The sequence below is a fragment of the Meles meles genome, chromosome 5, assembly GCF_922984935.1.
Source record: "Meles meles chromosome 5, mMelMel3.1 paternal haplotype, whole genome shotgun sequence".
Taxonomy (NCBI): domain Eukaryota; kingdom Metazoa; phylum Chordata; class Mammalia; order Carnivora; family Mustelidae; genus Meles; species Meles meles.
The window spans coordinates 154,142,050-154,166,063 of record NC_060070.1 but is presented as its reverse complement, the minus strand read 5'-3'; the positions used below and the strand labels follow the sequence as shown (position 1 = coordinate 154,166,063).

General features: G+C 41.3%; 2 pseudogenes; one reads left to right on the top strand and one right to left on the bottom strand.

Annotated features, from left to right (window-relative positions):
- Positions 1-2,493: 2,493 nt before the first annotated feature.
- LOC123942330 lies at positions 2,494-3,448 on the bottom strand (annotated as a pseudogene).
- A 19,202-nt stretch (positions 3,449-22,650) lies between these two features.
- On the top strand, positions 22,651-23,590 carry LOC123942717 (annotated as a pseudogene).
- The last annotated feature ends 424 nt before the right edge of the window (positions 23,591-24,014 follow it).

Here is a 24,014-nt window from a genome sequence, read left to right as displayed (position 1 = left end):
TAATGAATATAATAAAAAATAAATTTTAAAAATAGCAACAGTATTCTTTCCTGCAAAAATAACACCTACACAATCATCTATATTTCTACAATTTGACTGATGTCTTACCCACTGGGGGAATAAAAACACAATTCAATTAAATCTGTCAAATTTATAGATATGGTTTAAATCATGTTTTTAATCTTCAACAATAAATTTAATATATAATAATAGTCATCTCTGAAATTAATTTTCATGGAGGAAATCTTTAAGGAAAAAAAAGAATAAAAGTTGAGATGAAACCCAAATCTTAAGGGAAGCTTTCCTAACATGGTTGTTTGGATAACCCTCTGACCACAGTGTAGGATCTGTTAATCATCTCTGTGGAGCACTAGTCCCCAGGGTCAGCACCATGTTAACACACTAGCCTTTACAGTCCTACATAAGCACTTCTTGGAGCACACCAAGACCAGGGGAGGGCTCTCCTGGTTTAACTGGGGAGAGACCCACCCACATAAATTACTTCTTAAAAAAAATCATGATAAAACCCAAATCTTTTTTATTACATTTTATTTTTTTCAGTGTTCCAAGATTCATTGTGAAACCCAGATCCTAAGGGAAACTTTCCTAAAATGGTTGTTTGGATAACTCTCTGACCACAATGTGGGATCTGCTAATCATCTCTGTGGAGCACTAGTCCCCAGGGTCAGCACCATGTTAACACACTAGCCTTTACAGTCCTACATAAGTACTTCTTGGAACACACCAAGACCAGGGGAGGGCTCTCCTGGTTTAACTGGGGAGAGACCCACCCACAAATGTGTCTAGCGGCAGTGCACATGAAAAGACTACACATATCCCATCAAAAATACATTTAACAAGCCAAATTCATCAAATTTTCCACCAGTCCCAAAAATAGTTTTTCTCCAGCATCCACATTAAACAGAGACTTCCCCGAATCTTAGTTCAGCTATTGCATTTCAATGCAAATGTCATCGTGGTGTTAGTACAAGACAGCGGTGGCTAATCGGTATTTCCTAGGCTCACTAACTGGCCAAACAAGAATCCTTCTGATTACCCACGAAATGAAGGTTCACCATCATGGGAACATGGATACCTCTGGATGACATAAGAACACAACAGCTGGAGGGAGGAGTCAAGATGGCGTAGAAGTAGCAGGCTGAGACTACATCAGGTAGCAGGAGATCAGCTCAATAGCTTATCTAAACATTGCAAACACCTACAAATCCAAAGGGAGATTGAAGAGAAGAAGAACAGCAATTCTAGAAACACAAAATCAACCACTTTCTGAAAGGTAGGACTGGAGGAGAAGTGAATCTAAAACGATGGGAAGATACACCACAGGGGGAGGGGCCGGCTCCCGGCAAGCGGCAGAGCAATGGAGCACAAAATCAGGACTTTTAAAAGTCTGTTCCACTGAGGGACATTGCTCCAGAGGCTGAACCAGGGTGAAGCCCACGCGGGGTCAGTGTGGCCCCAGGTCCCGCAGGGTCACAGAAGGATCAGGGGTGTCGGAGTGTCGCAGAGCTCGCAGGTGTTAGAACGGAGAAGCCGGCTACAGAGACAGAGCTGAGGACTGAACTCTTAGCTCGGGATTACCTTGAACTGTTTGCAGGCTGGGTGAGTGCGGCTGGAGGCTGGGGATACCGGAGTGATTGGGTACTGTTCTCTGGGTGCGCACTGAGGAGTGGGGCCCCGGGCTCTCGGCTCCTCTGGGCCAGAGACTAGGAGGCCGCCATTTGCATTCCCGTCCTCCGGAACTCTACGGAAAGCATTCAGGGAACAGAAGCTCCCAAAAGTGAACCCGAGCAGATTATGTAGTCCAGCCCCTGGTAAGGGCGGTGCAATTCCACCTCGGGCAAAGACACTTGAGAGTCACTACAACAGGCCCCTCCCCCAGAAGATCAACAAAATATCCAACCAGGACGAAGTTCATCTATCAAGGAAAGCAGGTTCAATACCTAAGACAGCAGCAGAATTCCAGAGGAGGAGAAAGCAAAGCACGGAACTCATGGCTTTCTCCCCATGATTCTTTAGTCTTGTGGTTAATTCAATTTTTTTTCAATTTTTTTTTCTTTCTTTTTTCTTCTTCTGCTAAATTTTTAAAAACTTTTACCCTTTTCTTTTTTAACGTGTTTTGACTAGTTTATCTAAAATATATATATTTTCTTTCTTTTTTATATTCTTTCTTTATTTGTTTTATTTTTTAAATTTTTTTTCTTTTTTTTTCTGAACCTCTTTTTTGGAAACTATGGCTCTTTATTTTCATGTGGACAGTTCAAAGGAAGTCATCAGTAGCTTTTTTTAATGTAAAAAAATTGGGGGATTTAAAGAAAAGCATCAGTAGTAGGCTGGTTGAAGGATTTATATTGTTAGAAGGGAAATACAGTGCACATACTTCTAGAGAACAGTTTTTAAAGATGTTTTGGGGAGGTTAAGTTTTAAAGCTAAATTGGGCTTATTTCCCATCTTCAAAGTAATTTAGGGATGGTGTCACAGTGCTAAGTATAAGGTGATAGGACAGTGGTCACTACCCAGGGCCTTGGAACGGATCTTGCTGTCACACAATGCAGGTAACAGAGAGTGAGACAACAAAAAGTAATCAAGGCGCCAACCGACATTTTTGGATCGAGTGTTCATCATGTAGGTCCAAAAGGTATAGGCATAGGCCTTGTTGGGGTAAAGGTGCCGGAAAATGTCAGCCAATGGCACAGACTGTAGTAATTCCCTAGAGCCTTGATGCTCTTGTGGAGTGAAGCCAGCATTCTTTTTGTTTCCCTTGTGGTTGCGAAGGTCGATTTCTTCATGAGCCACATTGAGGTCCCCACATAGCACAAGAGGCTTGCGGGAAGCCAAACCTTTCAGGAATTTGCGAAAGACTTCATCCCAGCGCTGCCGGTACTCCAAGCATACCAGAACTCGGCCTGCATTAGGTACAAAGGCTGTTACCAGCACAAATGCATCAAATTCAGCCATGATCACTCGGCCTTCCTGATCATGTTCCTCTTCACCAATGCTATAGGAGACTTTCAGTGGGCACTGGCGGGAAAGCAGGCCCACACCACTGTAACCCTCCTTGTCTGAAGGAGCTGACCAGTACTGATGGGATAGTCCAGGTAGCTCTTGAAGTTCAACTGATAGTTTGTTCTCTGAACATTTGGTCTCTTGGAGACAGAGGATATCTGGGGCTTCTTCCTTTACCCCATCTAAACCTTTCTTCTTAATCCAGGCTCAAAGCCCATCCACATTCCAGGAGCAGAACTTGAGGGTGGCTGATTTACCATTGGGCGAGGTTTTCTGATCTGGGGGAGTCCCCATACAGGACTGGCCCTTCTCCTGCCTCTTTTTTGTTTTTCTTTGTTCCTGCCTTACTCTTCTTGGCTTCTGGCTCAATCTTGGGTTCTTCCCTGTCTTCTACAATGGCTCCCTTTTTCCCACGCTTCAGCATGACTGTAACGAAAGCCTTTCTGAACCAGTACCACGTCGCCCACCAAAGCAGTATTTTTATCATGTTCCCTGCTCCGATCCCAGCATGGCTCCTCCTTACCCAAGCACTCTGAACCTCGTTTTATCCCCTTTCTCCCCTCCCCCCACAATTTGGGGTCTCTTCTGATTTGGTTACAGTGCATTTTTCTGGGGTCGTTGCCACCCTTTTAGTATTTTATTTGATCCTTCATATCCTCTTATTTGGACAAAATGACAAGGCAGAAAAAATCACCACAAACAAAAGAACAACAGGCAGTACTGAAGGCTAGGGACCTAATCAACACAGACATTGGTAATATATCAGATCAAGAATTCAGAATGACGATTCTGAACATTCCAGCTGGGCTTGAAAAGGCATGGAAGATATTAGAGAAACCCTCTCTGGAGATATAAAAGTCCTTTCTGGAGAAATTAAAGAACTAAAATCTAACCAAGTAGAAATCAAGAAAGCTATTAATGACGTGCAATTAAAAAATGGAGGCTTTCACTGCTAGGATAAATGAGGCAGAAGAAAGAATTAGCAATATAGAAGACCAAATGACAGAGAATAAAGAAGCTGAGCAAAAGAGGGACAAACAGCTACTGGACCACGAGGGGAGAATTTGAGAGATAAGTGACACCATAAGACAAAACAACATTAGAATAATTGGGATTCCAGAAGAAGAAGAAACAGAGAGGGGAGCAGAAGGTCTATTGGAGAGAATTATTGGAGAGAATTTTCATAATATGGCAAAGGGAACAAGCATCAAAATCCAGGAGGTGCAGAGAACCCCCCTCAAAATCAACAAGAATAGGTCCACACCCCGTCACCTAATAGTAAAATTTACAAGTCTTAGTGACAAAGAGAAAATCCTGAAAGCAGCCCGGGAAAAGAAGTCTGTAACATACAATGGTAAAAATATTAGACTGGCAGCAGACTTATCCACAGAAACCTGGAAGGCCAGAAAGACATGGCATGATATATTCAGAGCACTAAACGAGAAAAACATGCAGCCAAGAATACTCTATCCAGCTAGGCTACCATTGAAAATAGAAGGAGAGATCAAAAGCTTCCAGGACAAACAAAAACTGAAAGAATTTGCAAACACCAAACCAGCTCTACAGGAAATATTGAAAGGGGTTCTCTAAGCAAAGAGAGAGCCTAAAAGAAGTAGATCAGAAAGGTACAGAGACGATATACAATAACAGTCACATTACAGGCTAATAATGGCACTAAATTCATATCTCTCAATAGTTACCCTGAATGTTAATGGGCTAAATGCCCCCAATCAAAAGACACAGGGTATCAGAATGGATAAAAAACAAAACAAATCTATATGTTGCCTACAAGAAACTCATTTGAGATGCGAAGACACCTCCAGATTTAAAGTGAGGGGGTGGAAAACAATTTACAATGCTAATGGGCATCAGAAGAAAGCTGGGGTGGCAATCCTTATATCAGATCAATTAGATTTTAAGCCAAAGACTATAATAAGAGATGAGGAAGGACATATATCATACTCAAAGGGTCTGTCCAACAAGAAGATCTAACAATTTTAAATATCTATGCCCCTAACATGGGAGCAGCCAACAATATAAACCAATTAATAACAAAATCAAAGAAACACATCAATAATAATACAATAATAGTAGGGGACTTTCACACTCCCCTCAGTGAAATGGACAGATCATCCAAGCAAAAGATCAACAAGGAAATAAAGGCCTTAAATGACACACTGAACCAGATGGACATCACAGATATATTCAGAACATTTCATCCCAAAGCAACAGAATACACATTCTTCTCTAGTGCACATGGAACACTCTCCAGAATAGATCACATCCTCGGTCACAAATCAGGTCTCAACCGGCATCAAAAGATTAGGATCATTCCCTGCATATTTTCAGACCACAACGCTCTGAAGCTAGAACTCAATCACAAGAGGAAAGCTGGAAAGAACCCAAATACATGGAGACTAAACAGCATCCTTCTAAAGGAACTTAGCAAACTCTACACGCAAAGAACAAACAATCCAATCAAGAAATGGGCAGAGGACATGAACAGACATTTCTGCAAAGAAGACATCCAGATGGCCAACAGACACATGAAAAAGTGCTCCACGTCACTTGGAATCAGGGAAATACAAATCAAAACCACAATGAGATATCACCTCACACCAGTCAGAATGGCTAAAATTAGCAAGTCAGGAAATGACAGATGCTGGCGAGGATGCGGAGAAAGGAGAACCCTCCTCCACTGTTGGTGGGAATGCAAGCTGGTGCAACCACTCTGGAAAACAGCATGGAGGTTCCTCAAAATGTTGAAAATAGAACTACCCTATGACCCAGCAATTGCACTACTGGGTATTTACCCTAAAGATACAAACATAGTGATCCGAAGGGGCACGTGTACCCGAATGTTTATAGCAGCAATGTCTACAATAGCCAAACTATGGAAAGAACCTAGATGTCCATCAACAGATGAATGGATAAAGAAGAGGTGGTATATATACACAATGGAATACTATGCAGCCATCAAAAGAAATGAAATCTTGCCTTTTGCGATGACGTGGATGGAACTAGAGTGTATCATGCTTAGTGAAATAAGTCAATCAGAGAAAGACAACTATCATATGATCTCCCTGATATGAGGACATGGAGAAGCAACATGGGGGGCTAGGGGGATAGGAGAAGAGTAAATGAAACAAGATGGGATTGGGAGGGAGACAAACCATAAATGACTCTTAATCTCACAAAACAAACTGGGGGTTGCTGGGGGGAGGTGGGATTGGGAGAGGGGGAGGGGGCTATTGACATTAGGGAGGGTATGTGCTATCGTGAGTGCTGTGAAGTGTGTAAACCTGGCGATTCACAAACCTGTACCCCTAGGGATAAAAATACATTATATGTTTATTAAAAAAAAAATTGGAAGGGGAGGCGAACCATAAGAGACTATGGACTCTTGAAAAGAACCTGAGGGTTTTGAAGGGTCAGGGGTGGAAGGTTGGGGGAACAGGTGGTGGGTAATAGGAAGGGCACGTATTGCATGGAGCACGGGGTGTTGTGCAAAAAAAATGAATACTGTTACGATGAAACAATAAATAAAATGGGAAAAAAATATTTTTATGTGACTTCTAAAGCCTTTTATTTTTTATTTTTTAATTTTTATTTTTTTAAATTATTTTCAGTGTAACAGAATTCATTGTTTATGCACCACACCCAGTGCTCCATGCAATATGTGTCCTCCATAATACCCACCAGCAGGTTCAACCAACCTCCCAACCCCCACCCCTTGAAAACCTTCAGATTGTTTTTCAGAGTCCAGGCCTCTCAAGGTTCAACTCTCCCTCCAATTTCCCTCAAATCCCTTCTCCTCTCCATCTAACCATGTCCTCCATGTGATTTCTTCTTCTCCAGAAATAAGTGAAAAAATATGATAAGATTTTTTTCCTTGTTTCTGTTCTTCTCTCATATATTTCTTTTCAGCATAACAGTGTTCATTGTTTTTGCACCACATCCAGGGCTCCATGCAATACGTGCCCTCCATAATACCACCACGTTCTTTGCACAACCTCCCACACGTCACCACTTCTAGACCCTCAGGTTGTTTTTCAGAGTCCATAGTCTCTCATGGTTCATCTCCTCTTCCAATTTCCCTCAACTCCCTTCTCCTCTCCATCTACCCATGTCCTCCATGTTATTTGTTATGCTCCACAAATAAGTGAAAACATATGATAATTGACTCTCTCTGCTTGACTTATTTTACTCAGAATAATCTCATCCAGTCCTGTCCATGTTGCGAAAAAAGTTGGGTATTCATCCTTTCTGATGGAGGCATAATACTCCATTGTGTATATGGACCACATCTACCTTATCCATTCATCCGTTGAAGGGCATCTTGGTACTTTAAACAGTTTGGCGACAGTGGCCATTGCTGCAATAAACATTGGGATACAGATGGTCCTTCTTTTCACTACATCTGCATCTTTGGGGTAAATAACCAGCAGTGCATTTGCAGGATCATAGGGAAGCTCTATTTTTAATTTCTTGAGGAATCTCCACACTGTTCTCCAAAGTGGCTGCACTAATTTGAATTCCCACCAACAGTGTAAGAGGGTTCCCTTTTCTCCACATGCTCTCCAACACATGTTGTTTCCTGTCTTGCTAATTTTGGCGACTCTAACTGGTGTCAGGTGGTATCTCAATGTAGGTTTAATTTGAATCTCCCTGATGATGAAGATTTTTTCATGTGTCTGATAGCCATTTGTATGTCTTCATTGGAGAAGTTTCTGTTCATATCTTCTGCCCATTTTTTGATATGATTATCTGTTTTGTGTGTGTTGAGATTGAGAAGTTCTTTGTAGATCCTGGATATCAACCTTTTGTCTGTACTGTCATTTGCAAATATCTTCTCCCATTCCGTGGGTTGCCTTTTTGTTTTGTTGACTGTTTCCTTTGCTGTGCAGAAGCTTTTGATCTTGATGAAGTCCCAAAAGTTCATTTTCACTTTTGTTTTCTTGGGCTTTGGAAACATCTTGAAAGAAGTTGCTGTGGCTGATATCGAGAGGTTAATGCCTATGTTCTCCTCTAGGATTCTGATAGATTCCTGTCTCACGTTGAGGTCTTTTATCCATGTCGACTTTATCTTTGTGTACGGTGTAAGAGAATGATCGAGTTTCATTCTTCTACATTTCGCTGTCCAGTTTTCCCAGCACCATTGATTGAAGAGACTGTCTTTTTTCCATTGAGTATTTTTTCCTGTTTTGTCGAGGATTATTTCACCATAGAGTTGAGGGTCCATCTCTGGACTCTCCACTCTGTTCCCCTGATCTATGTGTCTGTTTTTATGAAAGTCCCACACTGTCTTGGTGATCACAGCTTTGTAGTAAAGCTTGAAATCGGGTAACGTGATGCCGCCAGTTTTGTTTTTGTTTTTCAACATTTCCTTAGCAATTCGGGGTCTCCTCTGATTCCATACAAATTTTAGGATTATTTGCTCCAGCTCTATGAAAAATACCGGTGGAATTTTGACCGGAATGGCATTAAAAGTATAGATTGCTCTGGCGGTATAGACATTTTAACAATGTTTATTCTTCTGATACAAGAGCATGGAATGGTCTTCCATGTTTTTGTGTCTTCTTCAATTTCTTTCATGAGTGTTCTGTAGTTCCTCGAGTACAGGTCCTTTACCTCTTTGCTTAGCTTTATTCCCAGGTATCTTATTGTTCTTGGTGCTACAGTTAATGGAATCGATTCTCTAATTTGCCTTTCTGTATTTTCATTGTTAGTGTATAAGAAAGCCACTGATTTCTGTATTTTGACTTTGTATCCTACCACGTTACTGAATTCCTGTATGAGTTCTAGTAGTTTGGGGGTGGAGTCTTTGGGGCTTTCCATATAAAGAATCATGTCATCTGCGAAGAGAGAGAGTTTGAATTCTTCCTTGCAATTTGGATACATTTTATTTCTCTTTGTTGTCTGATTGTCATTGCTAGGACTTCTAATACTATGTTGAATAAAAGTGGTGAGAGTGGTCATCCTTTTCGAGTTCCTGATCTCAATGGGAAGGCTGCAAGCTTTTTCCCATTGAGGATGATATTTGCTGTGGGTCTTTCATAGATATTTTATGAAGTTCAGAAATGTTCCGTCTATCTCTATACTTTGAAGCGTTTTAATCAGGAACGGATGCTGGATTTTGTCAAATGCTTTTTCTGCATCCATTGAGAGGACCATGTTGTTCTTCTCTCTTCTCTTATTGATTGGTTCTATCACATTGATTGATTTACGAATGCTGAACCAACCTTGTAACCCAGGGATGAATCCCACCTCGTCATGGTGGATAATCTTTTAATGTGCTGCTGGATCCTGTTTGCTAGCATCTTGTTGAGAATCTTTGCATACATATTCATCAGTGATGTTGGTCTGAAATTCTCCTTTTTGGTAGGGTCTTTGCCTGGTTTGGGGATCATATGCTGGCTTCATAAAAAGAGTCTGGAAGTTTTCCTTCTGCTTCAATTTTTTGGAACAGCTTCAGGAGAATTGGTGTTATTTCTTCTTTGAAAGTTTGGTAGAATTCCCCAGGGAATCCGTCAGGTCCTGGGCTCTTGTTTTTTTTGTTGTTGTTGTTGTTTGTTTGGTTGGGTTTTTTTTTTTCTATTTTATATATATATATTTTATTTGTTTATTTACAGCATAACATTGTTCATTGCTTTGGCATCACACCCAGTGCTCCATGCAGTACGTGCCCTCCCTATTACCCACCACATGGTTCCTCAACCTCCCACCCCCCCCCAACCCCCCACCCCCCACCGCCCCTTCAAAACACTCTGGTTGTTTTTCAGAGTCCATAATCTCTCATGGTTCATCTCCCCTTCCAGTTTCCCTCAATTCCCTCTCCTCTCATCACCCCATGTCTTCCATATTCTTTGTTATGCTCCACAAATAAGTGAGACCATATGATACTTGACTCTCTCTGCTTGACTTATTTCACTCAGCATAATCTCTTCCAGTCCCGTCCATGTGGCTTCAAAAGTTGGGTATTCGTCCTTTCTGATGGAGTCATAATACTCCATTGTGTATATGGACCACATCTTCCTTATCCATTCATCCGTTGAAGGGCATCTTGGTTCTTTCCACAGTTTGGCGACCATAGCCATTGCTGCAATAAACATTGGGGTACACATGGCCCTTCTTTTCACTACATCTGTATCTTTGGGGTAAATACCCAGCAGTGCAATTACAGGGTCATAGGGAAGCTCTATTCTTAATTTCTTCAGGAATCTCCACACTGTTCTCCAAAGTGGCTGCACTAACTTGCATTCCCACAAACACTGGAAGAGGGTTACCCGTTCTCCACATCCTCTCCAACACACGTTGTTTCCTGTCTTGCTAATTTTGGCCATTCTAACTGGTGTTAGGTGGTATCTCAATGTTGTTTTAATATGAATCTCCCTGATGGCTAGTGATGATGAACATTTTTTCATGTGTCTGATAGCCATTTATATGTCTTCATTGGAGAATGGGCTCTTGTTTTTTGGGAGGTTTTTGATCACTGCTTCAATCTCGTTACTAGATATCGGTCTATTCAGGTTGTCCATTTCTTCCTGGTTCAATTTTGGGAGTTTGTAGTTTTCCAGGAATGCATCCATTTCGTCTAGGTTGCTTAGCTTATTGGCATATAACTGTTGGTAATAATTTCTGATGATTGTTTCTATTTCCTTGGTGTTATTTGTGATCTCTCCCTTTTCATTCATAATTTTATTGATTTGGGCTTTCTCTCTTTTCTTTTGGATTCGTGTGGCCAATGGTTTATTGATCTTATTGATTCTTTCAAAAAACCAGCTTCTAGTTTCATTGATACGTTCTACTGTATCTCTGGTGTCTACCTCATTGCTCTCTGCTCTAATCTTGATAATTTCCCTTTTGCATGTGGAGTTGGTTTGATTTGTTTCTTATTCTCCAGGTCTTTAAGGTGCAGAGAAAGCTGGTGTATTCTGGATTTTTCAATTTTTTTTTTTTTGAGGGAGGCTTGGATGGCTGTCTATTTCCCCCTTAGAACCGCCTTTGCTGTGTCCCATAGGTTTTGGACCGAACTGTCTTCATTCTCCTTGGTTTCCATGGATTGCTTAAGTTCATCTTTGATCTCCTGGTTGATTCAAGCCTTCTTAAGCAAGGTGGTCTTTAGCTTCCAGGTGTTTGAGTTCCTTCTGAACTTTTCCTTGTGATTGAGTTCCAGTTTCAAAGCATTGTGATCTGAGAATATGCAGGGAATCATGTCAGTCTTTTGGTATCGGTTGAGTCCTGCTTTGTGACCCAGTATGTTGGCTAATCTGGAGAAAGTTCCATGTGCGCTTGAGAAGAATGAGTATTCTGTAGTTTTAGGTTGGAATGTTCTGTATATGTCTATGAGGTCCATCTGGTCCAATGTTTCATTCAATGCTCTTATTTCTTTATTAATTATCTGCTTCGATGATCTGTCTATTTCTGAGAGAGTCGTATTAAGATCTCCTACTATTACTGTATTCATATCAATATGACTCTTTATCTTGATTAATAGTTTTCTTATGTAATTGGGTGCTCCCATATTGGGGGCATAGATATTCACAATTGTTAGATCATCTTGGCGGATAGTCCCTTTAAGAATGATGTAGTGTCCTTCTGTATCTCTGACTACTGTCTGTAGTTTAAAATCTAATTTATCTGATATGAGAATAGCTACCCCGGCCTTCTGTTGAGGCCCATTGGCATGAAAGATGCTTCTCCATCCCTTCACTTTCAGTCTGGGTGTATCCTTAGGTTCAAAATGGGTCTCTTGTAGACAACATATGGATGGGTCCTGTCGTTTTATCCAATCTGCAACCCTGTATCGTTTTATGGGCGCATTTAGGCCATCCACATTGAGAGTGATTATTGAGAGATAGGTTGTGATTGACATCGTGCTGCCTTTGAAGTCTTTCTGTCTGTAGATTGTTTCTATATTTCTGTTCAATGATACTCTTAGGATTTTTTCTCTTTTAGAGGACTCCCCTTAATATTTCCTGCAGTGTCAGCTTGGTGGTTGCATAGTCTTTTAAGCCTTGCCGGTCTTGGAAACTCTTTATCTCTCCATCCATTTTAAATGTCAGTCTTGCTGGATAGAGTATTCTTGGTTGCATGTTCTTCTCATTTAGTACTCTGAATATATTTTGCCAGACCTTCCTGGCTTGCCAGGTCTCTGTGGAAAGGTCTGACGTTTTTCTAATGGGCTTTCCTCTTATGTAAGGAGCTTCTTTGTCCTAGCTGCTTTTAAGAGGGTCTGTCGTGAAACATAATTCCTCATTCCAACTATAAGGTGTCGTGAGGACTTTTGAGAATCTAAAATCTTGGGAGGAAATCTCTCTGCCTCTAGTACATGAACGTTGTTTCCATTCGTGAGATTGGGAAAATTTTCATTGACAACTTCTTCCACTCTATCTTCTAGACTTCTTTCTTTTTCCTCCCCTTCAGGGATTCCAATAATTCTGACGTTGGAACGTTTCCTGGCATCATTTATTTCCCTGATTCTGTTTTCCTGGCTTCTGAGCTGTTTGTTCCAGCCTTCCTCCTGATCCTTTCTCTCTATCTGTTTGTCCTCCAGATCACTAATTCTATCTTCTGTCTCAGTTACCCTAGCTTTTCGAGAATTTAGATTAGAGTGGAACTCATTGAGAGCGTTTTGAACATCATTCCTGGTGGCTTTCAGTTCTGCCCTAACATTGTGAACATCATCCCTGGTGGCTTTCAGTTCTGCCCTAATCAATTCTGTTTGGTCATCCATGGCTTTCTCAAACCTAGCTATTGCCTGGATAATTGTTTTTTTCTTGAATTCCTTTTCTGACATGTTGTCTATGTCGATAGCCATTAGCTCTGTTGCAGAAGGCCCATCTTCTGTATTTTTCTTCTGTTGGGTATTCCTCCTCCTAGTCATTTTGGTAAAAGATGACTGAACAGATGCAGCTGGACTTATCGATTGTGATGCAGTCCATGTGCACCCTGGACCACTTCTGTGCAATCAGGATTCCCCACTCAAATGAGAGAAAAAAGAAAAGAAAAAGAAATAGGGAAGAAGAAAGAAAAAAATGGAAAAGAAAAAAGGAGGAAAAAAAAAGAGAGAGAGAGAGATAGGAAAAAAAGGGAAGATAAAAGAGAAGGCTCAGCCCAAATACTCCACAAGGTAAGATTTGTGAAGTATACAAACAAAAACAGACAAACAAAAAGACTGATAATAGTATATGACAAGAGGAAATATATATATATATATATATATAAGCAAAAAAAGGGAAGAACCTCATCAGAAAGAACCCCAAGTATAAGATTTATATATTATCAGGACAAACACAAATTCACAGAAACACTGACAGAAGGAAAAATTGGGAGAATGGTTATAGATTCTCAGTGTGGGTGAGGAAGGTTATTTTGATTCTTCCTGAATGTATCTTGATTTTTTGTTAAGGGACTCAACTTTCCTAAGTGACAGGGGGATTAGAAACTGGTTTGCCTATAGGGGTAGCATTGATTGGGGAAAGGGGTTTACCTTGAAGTTTAACTCTATATGTATAGTAGAAAATAAAAATTAAAAAAGAATAGGGGGGAGGAGTCAAGATGGCGGAGAAGTAGCAGCCTGAGACGACATCAGGTAGCAGGAGATCAGCTCGATAGCTTATCTAAACATTGCAAACACCTACAAATCCAACGGGAGAGTGAAGAGAAGAAGAACAGCAACTCTAGAAACAGAAAATCAACCACTTTCTGAAAGGTAGGACTGGCGGAGAAGTGAATCTAAAACGACGGGAAGATAGACCACGGGGGGAGGGGCCGGCTCCCGGCAAGCGGCGGAGCAACGGAGCACAAAATCAGGACTTTTAAAAGTCTGTTCCACTGAGGGACATTGCTCCAGGGGCTAAACCGGGGTGAAGCCCACGCGGGGCCAGCGTGGCCCCAGGCCCCGCAAGGTCACAGAAGGATCGGGGGTGTCGGAGTGTCGGAGAGCTCGCAGGTATTAGAACGGAGAAGCCGGCTGGAGAGACAGAGCCGAGGACTAAACTCTCAGCTCGGGGTTACCTTGAACTGGTCGCGGGCTGGGTGAGCTCGGAGCGCGGCTAGAGGCTGGGGATACGGGAGTGATTGGGTGCTGTCCTCTGGGGGCGCACTGAAGAGTGGGGCCCCAGGCTCTCGGCTCCTCCGGGCCGGAGACTGGGAGGCCACCATTTTCATTCCCGTCCTCCGGAACTCTACGGAAAGCGTTCAGGGAACAGAAGCTCCAAAAAGCGAACCCGAGCCGATTACTTAGTCCGGCCGCCGGTAAGGGGGGTGCAATCCCGCCTCGGGCAAAGACACTTGAGAGTCAGTACAACAGGCCCCTCCCCCAGAAGATCAACAAAATATCCAGCCAGGACGAAGTTCATCTATCAAGGAGAAAGCAGATTCAATTCCTAAGACAGCAGAGCAATTCCAGAGGAGGAGAAAGCAAAGCACGGAACTTATGGCTTTTAACATTTTTTGACTAGTTCACCTGAATATATATATATTTTTTTTCTTTTTTATATTTTTTTATTTGTTTTATTTTTTAAATTTTTTTCTTTTTTTTTTCTTTTTTTTTTTCAGAAGCTGTTTTTATCCCCTTTCTCCCCCCCACAATTTGGGGTCTCTTCTGATTTGGTTACAGCGCGTTTTTCCGGGGTCTTTGCCACCCTTTCAGTAGTTTATTTTCTCCTTCATATTCTCTTATCTGGACAAAATGACAAGGCGGAAAAAATCACCACAAACAAAAGAACAAGAGACAGTACCGAAGGCTAGGGACCTAATCAACACAGACATGGGTAATATGTCAGATCAAGAGTTCAGAATGACGATTCTGAACATTCTAGCCGGGCTCGAAAAAGGCATGGAAGATATTAGAGAAACCCTCTCTGGAGATATTAAAGCCCTTTCTGGAGAAATTAAAGAACTAAAATCTAACCAAGTTGAAATCAAAAAAGCTATTAATGAGGTGCAATAAAAAATGGAGGCTCTCACTGCTAGGATCAATGAGGCAGAAGAAAGAATTAGTGATATAGAAGACCAAATGACAGAGAATAAGGAAGCCGAGCAAAAGAGGGACAAACAGCTACTGGACCATGAGGGGAGAATTCGAGAGATAAGTGACACCATAAGACGAAACAACATTAGAATAATTGGGATTCCAGAAGAAGAAGAAACAGAGAGGGGAGCAGAAGGTCTATTGGAGAGAATCATTGGAGAGAATTTCCCTAATATGGCAAAGGGAACAAGCATCAAAATCCAGGAGATGCAGAGAACCCTCCTCAAAGTCAACAAGAATAGGTCCACACCCCGTCACCTAATAGTAAAATTTACAAGTCTTAGTGACAAAGAGAAAATCCTGAAAGCAGCCCGAGAAAAGAAGTCTGTAACATACAATGGTAAAAATATTAGATTGGCGGCAGACTTATCCACAGAGACCTGGCAGGCCAGAAAGAGCTGGCATGATATATTCAGAGCACTCAACGAGAAAAACATGCAGCCAAGAATACTCTATCCAGCTAGGCTATCATTGAAAATAGAAGGAGAGATAAAAAGCTTCCAGGACAAACAAAAACTGAAAGAATTTGCAAACACCAAACCAGCTCTACAGGAAATATTGAAAGGGGTCCTCTAAACAAAGAGAGAGCCTAAAAGTAGTAGATCAGAAAGGTACAGAGACAATATACAGTAACAGTCACCTTACAGGCTAATAATGGCACTAAATTCATATCTCTCAATAGTTACCCTGAATGTTAATGGGCTAAATGCCCCAATCAAAAGACACAGGGTATCAGAATGGATAAAAAAACAAAACCCATCAGTATGTTGCCTACAAGAAACTCATTTTAGACGCGAAGACACCTCCAGATTTAAAGTGAGTGGGTGGAAAACAATTTACCATGCTAATGGGCATCAGAAGAAAGCTGGGCTGGCAATCCTTATATCAGATCAATTAGATTTTAAGCCAAAGACTATAATAAGAGATGAGGAAGGACACTATATCCTACTCAAAGGGTCTGTCCAACAAGAAGATCTAACAAGTTTAAATATCTATGCCCCTAACGTGGGAGCAGCCAACTATATCAACCAATTAATAACAAAATCAAAGAAACACCTCAATAATAATACAATAATAGTAGGGGACTTTAACACTCCCCTCACTGAAATGGACAGATCATCCAAGCAAAAGATCAACAAGGAAATAAAGGCCTTAAATGACACACTGGACCAGATGGACATCACAGATCTATTCAGAACATTTCATCCCAAAACAACAGAATACACATTCTTCTCTAGTGCACATGGAACCTTCTCCAGAATAGATCACATCCTGGGTCACAAATCAGGTCTCAACCGGTATCAAAAGATTAGGATTATTCCCTGCATATTTTCAGACCACAATGCTCTGAAGCTAGAACTCAATCACAAGAGGAAAGCTGGAAAGAACCCAAATACATGGAGACTAAACAGCATCCTTCTAAAGAATGAATGGGTTAACCAGGAAATTAAAGAAGAATTGAAAAAATTCATGGAAACAAATGATAATGAAAACACAACGGTTCAAAATCTGTGGGACACAGCAAAGGCAGTCCTGAGAGGAAAATATATAGCAGTACAAGCCTTTCTCAAGAAACAAGAAAGGTCTCAAGTACACAACCTAACCCTACACGTAAAGGAGCTGGAGAAAGAACAAGAAAGAAACCCTAAACTCAGCAGGAGAAGAGAAATCATAAAGATCAGAGCAGAAATCAATGAAATAGAAACCAAAAAAACAATAGAACAAATCAATGAAACTAGGAGCTGGTTCTTTGAAAGAATCAATAAGATTGATAAACGCCTGGCCAGACTCATCAAAAAGAAAAGAGAAAGGACCCAAATCAATAAAATCATGAATGAAAGAGGAGAGATCACAACTAACACCAAAGAAATACAGACAATTATAAGAACATACTATGAGCAACTCTACGCCGACAAATTTGACAATCTGGAAGAAATGGATGCATTCCTAGAGACATATAAACTACCACAACTGAACCAGGAAGAAATAGAAAACCTGAACAGGCCCATAACCAGTAAGGAGACTGAAACAGTCATCAAAAATCTCCAAACAAACAAAAGCCCAGGGCCAGACGGCTTCCCAGGGGAATTCTACCAAACATTTAAAGAAGAACTAATTCCTATTCTCTTGAAACTGTTCCAAAAAATAGAAACGGAAGGAAAACTTCCAAACTCATTTTATGAGGCCAGCATCACCTTGATCCCAAAACCAGACAAGGATCCCACCAAAAAAGAGAACTACAGACCAATATCCTTGATGAACACAGATGCAAAAATTCTCGCCAAAAGACTAGCCAATAGGATTCAACAGTACATTAAAAGGATTATTCACCACGATCAAGTGGGATTTATTCCAGGGCTGCAGGGTTGGTTCAACATCCGCAAATCAATCAATGTGATAGAACACATTAATAAAAGAAAGAACAAGAACCATATGATACTCTCAATAGATGCTGAAAAAGCATTTGACAAAGTACAGCATCCCTTCCTGATCAAAACTCTTCAAAGTGTGGGGATAGAGGGCACTTACCTCAATATGATCAAAGCCATCTATGAAAAACCCACCGCAAATGTCATTCTCAATGGAGAAAAACTGAAAGCTTTTCCGCTAAGGTCAGGAACACGGCAGGGATGTCCATTATCACCACTGCTATTCAACATAGTACTAGAAGTCCTAGCCTCAGCAATCAGACAACAAAAAGAAATTAAAGGCATCCAAATTGGTAAAGAAGAAGTCAAACTATCACTCTTCGCAGATGATATGATACTATATGTGGAAAACCCAAAAGACTCCACTCCAAAACTGCTAGAACTTGTACAGGAATTCAGTAAAGTGTCAGGATATAAAATCAATGCACAGAAATCAGTTGCATTTCTGTACACCAACAACAAGACTGAAGAAAGAGAAATTAAGGAGTCAATCCCATTTACAATTGTACCCAAATCTATACGATACCTAGGAATAAACCTAACCAAAGAGACTAAGAATCTATACACAGAAAATTATAAAGTACTCATGAAAGAAATTGAGGAAGAGACCAAAAAATGGAAAAATGTTCCATGCTCCTGGATTGGAAGAATAAATATTGTGAAAATGTCTATGCTACCTAAAGCAATCTACACATTTAATGCAATCCCTATCAAAATACCATCCATTTTTTTCAAAGAAATGGAACAAATAATCCTAAAATTTATATGGAACCAGAAAAGACCTCGAATAGCCAAAGGAATATTGAAGAACAAAGCCAAAGTTGGTGGCATCACAATTCCGGACTTCAAGCTCTATTACAAAGCTGTCATCATCAAGACAGCATGGTACTGGCACAAAAACAGACACATAGATCAGTGGAACAGAATAGAGAGCCCAGAAATCGACCCCCAACTCTATGGTCAACTAATCTTCGACAAAGCAGGAAAGAATGTCCAATGGAAAAAAGACAGCCTCTTCAATAAATGGTGCTGGGAAAATTGGACAGCCACATGCAGAAAAATGAAATTGGACCACTTCCTTACACCACACACGAAAATAGACTCCAAATGGATGAAGGACCTCAATGTGAGAAAGGAATCCATCCAAATCCTTGAGGAGAATGCAGGCAGCAACCTCTTCGACCTCAGCCGTAGCAACATCTTCCTAGGAACAATGGCAAAGGCAAGGGAAGCAAGGGCAAAAATGAACTATTGGGATTTCATCAAGATCCAAAGCTTTTGCACAGCAAAGGAAACAGTTAACAAAACCAAAAGACAACTGACAGAATGGGAGAAGATATTTGCAAACGACATATCAGATAAAGGGCTAGTATCCAAAATCTATAAGGAACTTAGCAAACTCAACACCCAAAGAACAAACAATCCAATCAAGAAATGGGCAGAGGACATGAACAGACATTTCTGCAAAGAAGACATCCAGATGGCCAACAGACACATGAAAAAGTGCTCCACGTCACTCGGCATCAGGGAAATACAAATCAAAACCACAATGAGATATCACCTCACACCAGTCAGAATGGCTAAAATTAACAAGTCAGGAAATGACAGATGCTGGCGAGGATGTGGAGAAAGGGGAACCCTCCTCCACTGTTGGTGGGAATGCAAGCTGGTGCAACCACTCTGGAAAACAGCATGGAGGTTCCTCAAAATGTTGAACATAGAACTACCCTATGACCCCGCAATTGCACTACTGGGTATTTACCCTAAAGATACAAACATAGTGATCCGAAGGGGCACGTGTACCCGAATGTTTATAGCAGCAATATCTACAATAGCCAGACTATGGAAAGAACCTAGATGTCCATCAACAGATGAATGGATAAAGAAGAGGTGATATATGTACACAATGGAATACTATGCAGCCATCAAAAGAAATGAAATCATGCCATTTGCGACGACGTGGATGGAACTAGAGCGTATCATGCTTAGTGAAATAAGTCAATCGGAGAAAGACAACTATCATATGATCTCCCTGATATGAGGACATGGAGAAGCAAAATGGGGGGGTAGGGGGATAGGAGAAGAGTAAATGAAACAAGATGGGATTGGGAGGGAGACAAACCATAAATGACTCTTAATCTCACAAAACAAACTGGGGGTTGCTGGGGGGAGGTGGGATTGGGAGAGGGGGAGCGGGCTATGGACATTGGGGAGGGGAGGCGAACCATAAGAGACTATGGACTCTGAAAAACAGGGGTGGGAGGTTGGGGCAACCTGAGGGTTTTGAAGGGTCAGGGGTGGGAGGTTGGGGGAACATGTGGTGGGTAATGGGGAGGGCACGTTTTGCATGGAGCACTGGGTGTTGTGCAAAAAGAATGAATACTGTTACACTGAAAAAAATAAATAAAATGAAAAGTCAAAAAAAAAAAGAATAAACTAGACTAAACTAATTTAAAATTTAAAAAGAATTTAAAAAATAGAAAAGCAAAAGGAAAACACGGGTGTATGTATCAAAAAATTCAGGTTAGAAAGTTATTAAAGAATTTGATGTACTGGATATTTCGGTGTGGTGGTAAATAGGGTAAAAATTTATCTGTATGTATAAAAAAAAAGAACCAGAATATTGGTAAAGAGTTAAAAATAATAGTTGTATTTATGAAGTAGTGGTGGTTGCTCTCTTGAGTCTTTTTTTTTTTTCTTCCTTCCTGGTTGGTTTTCTGGGGGAGGGGCCTGCCACGTGGGTTTTCAGACAATGATGTTCCCTGAGTTAGGTCCTCCCACTCCCCTCAAGGGGGTGGGCTCTCAGGAAACTGGTTTTTTTTTCAGCCTTTTGTTCTCTGGGGTTTTTTGTTGTTGTTGTTGTTCTTTCATCTGCTTTCTCTTGCCTTGACAGCTTTTGATGGTTTTCGGAGGTTTAGAGGTGAGCAAACTGCACTCCGACCTCCCTCTCAGAGAGAAGCTTCGGAATGTTTTGCAAGAGCTGCTGGCAGAGTTGGTTCTGAGTCACTGTCCCTGGGGATGCAGGAGCTCCTTGTTGTACCCAAACCAGGGCAGCAGTGGCTGTCTAGGCAGCTCCAGACCACCAGAGAGGTTCGGAGCAGAGATCGCACGCTGAGATATTCCCACTGTCCCGGGCTGGGAATGTCTGGTTTTTCCGGATGCCAGAGCTCCAGTCTAGCGCCTATGAGCACCTATCCCACGGGAGGGTGGGGGAGGCGCGCATTACAGGATTGCTGTCTGGCCAGGATCCCAGCCCCCCATTGGAGCCAGACCCCACTTGTTCTAGGGCGCGCTGGCATTCAGGTGTACTGGCAGCTCAGAGATGGAGACATGATTTCTCTGCTGCACTCTCTCTGGTTCAGCGCCACAGGAGGCTGTCCTGGATTCGGGGACTTAGGTCCCTGACCCTAACCGCCCAGGTTCCCACTATATCCCCCCGCGATCCTTTGCTCTTTGTTTTTTGATTGCTTTCAACCAGACTCTAAGTTAATGCTGCTCCCCAGACGCAGGGCACTCTCGTATTGGTGTATTACTTTCCAATCGGTCACCTCTGGTGGTTCCCTCCCCCTTTTGTTTATCTTCCAATATCAGTCAGACGCTCCCAGTCTGCTTTATCTGCCACTGGGGTCTTCTGCTCCTGTAGAGATCCAGATGAGTATAATTCTGATCTCAGGCTAATTTCATGGGTGGTCAGAGTTCTTTGGTAGGTAATGAGCTCACTTTAGGGTACAGGTTGAAACGGCGCCTCCTCCTACTTCCCCGCCATCTTGATTCCCTCTCCCCTATTTTTTAATTTATTTTCAGTGTACCAGAATTCATTGTTTATCCACCACACCCAGTGCTCCATATAATACATGCCCTCCATAATACCCACCACAAGGCTCACTCAACCTCCCACCGCCCTCCCCTCCAAAACCTTGATTGTTTTCCAGAGTCCATAGTTTCTCATGGTTTGTCTCCCCCTCCTTCCTTCTCCCTCCATATTATTCCTTAGGCTCCACAAATAAGCAAAAGTATATGATAATTGACTCTCTCTGCTTGAATTATTTCACTTAGCATAATCTTTTCCAGTCCCGTCCATGTTGACACAAAAGTTAGGTATTCATCCTTTCTGATGGAGGCATCTTATGTCTGTTGAAGGGCATCTTGGTTCTTTTCACAGTTTGGCAACTCTGGCCTTTGCTACTATGAACACTGGGGTAGAGATAGCCCTTGTCTTCACTACATCTGTTGGGTTAAATACCCAGTAGTGCAATTGCAAGGTCATAGGGTAGCTCTATTTTTCATTTCTCAAGGAATCTCCTTAAGAAATTAAGGAGTGGCTTAAAGTGGCTGCACCAACTTGCATTCCCACTAACAGTGTAAGAGGGTTCCCCTGTCTCCACATCCTCTCCAACGGTTGTTGTTTACTGTCTTGTTAATTTTAGACATTCTAACTGGTGTAAGTTGGTATCTCAATGTAGTTTTGATTTGAATCTCCCTGATGAGTAGTGATGATGAACATTTTTTCATGTGTCTGTTAGCCATTTGTATGTCTTCACTGGAGAATTATATGTCTTCATCTCTTCATTTTTTGACATGATTATCTGTTTTGTGTGTGTTGAGTTTAAGGAGTTCTTTATAGATCCTGGATATCAGCCCTTTGTCTGCAGTGTCATTTGTGAATATCTTCTCCCATTCCGTGGGTTGCCTCTTTGTTTTGTTGACTGTTTCCTTTGCTGTGCAGAAGCTTTTGATCTTGATGAAGTCCCAAAAGTTCATTTTTGCTTTTGTTTCCTTTGCCTTTGGAGACATATCTTGAAAGTTGTTGTGGCCAGTGTCGAAGAGGTTACTGCCTGTATTCTCCTCTAAGATTTGGATGGAATCCTGCCTCATGTTGAGGTCTTTTATCCATTTTGAGTTTATCTTTGTGTATGGTGTAAGAGAATGGTCGAGTTTCATTCTTCTCCACACAGCTGTTCAATTTTCCCAGCACCATTTATTGATGAGACTGTCTTTTTTCTACTGGATATTTTTTCCTGCTTTGTTGAAGATTAGTTGGCCTTAAAGTTGAGGGTCCATCTGGGCTCACTATTCTAACTACAGAGATTTTTATTTCTACCTGTGGTATACACTATTTATTATAACTCTAGTTTGTCTCTTAGAATTTCCTGAAGAGCCATGGATACAAACAATGGAAGTTCCACAACAGATTTCATCCTGCTGGGCTTTTCTGATCGACCCCAATTAGAACCCATCATCTCTGGGGTGGTCTTCATCTTCTATATTGTGACTCTGGTAGGAAAAACAACCATCATTCTTGTATCTTACCTAGACACCCAGCTCCATACTCCCATGTATTTCTTATTATCCAATTTGTCTTTTTTGGATCTCTGCTATGAGACTAGCATTATCCCCCAAATGCTGGTAAATCTATGGGATCGAAAAAAGTCTATTACGTATGGAGGGTGTGTGCTCCATCTCTTGCCCTTGACCTCGGATCCACTGAATGTCTTCTCTTGGCTGTGATGGCCTATGACCGCTATGCTGCTCTCTGTCAACCTCTTCATTACACAGTAATAATGAACCCTCAGCTTTGCCAGAATATTGTGCTCACTGACTGATTAGGTGGTCTTGGCAGTGCTTTAATTGTTTGCTCTTTGACTTTGAAGTTGCCCAGATGTGGGAACAGGGAAGTGGATAATTTTTTCTGTGAGATGCCAGCCTTGATCAAAATGGCTTGTGTCTATTCAAAAGTAATTGAGATCACTGTCTTTGCTCTTGGGGTGGTATTTCTTCTAGCACCTATATCACTAATTCTCATCTCATATGGAATTATCACTCAAGCTGTCATGAGGGTCAAGTCAGAGGCAAGATGGTATAAGGTCCTTAATACATGTGGTTCCCACCTCACATTCTAGCACTGTTTTATGGAACAATCATTTACATGTACATGAAGCCACAGAATAGCACATCCCAAGATGAGGGGAAGTTCTTTTCTCTCTTTTACACAATCATCACACCCACCCTTAACCCTCTGATCTATACTTTAAGAAACAAAGATGTAAAGAGCACAGTAAAGAGAATACTGTGTGTAGAAAGATGGTCAGCCAAGTCATGAGTTAGATGGAAGAGAGTTAGGAAATAATACAGACCTTTAACAACAGAAGATGAATCAACTCAGTTATCCAAAGAGTATTTATTGGTTGTTTAACTTGTACCAAACATTGTACTAAATTCTGATTTTATAAACAAGTAGACAGAAGACAGAAATTATGAGATAAAGATACAGATACATAAAAAAAGAAACTTTGATTCATACACTTAGAAGACTTCAAGATTAATCAGGGATTGGGGCACCTATGTGGTTCAGTCGATTACTGTCTGCCTTTGGCTCAGGTCAAGATCACAGGTTCCTGGGATCAAGTCCCAAGTGGGGCTTCTTGCCTAGCAGGGAGCCTGCTTCTCCCCCTCCTTCCCACTCAAGCTCTCTCTCATTATCTCTGTCTCTCTCAAATAAATAATTTTTTTAAAGGATTAATCAG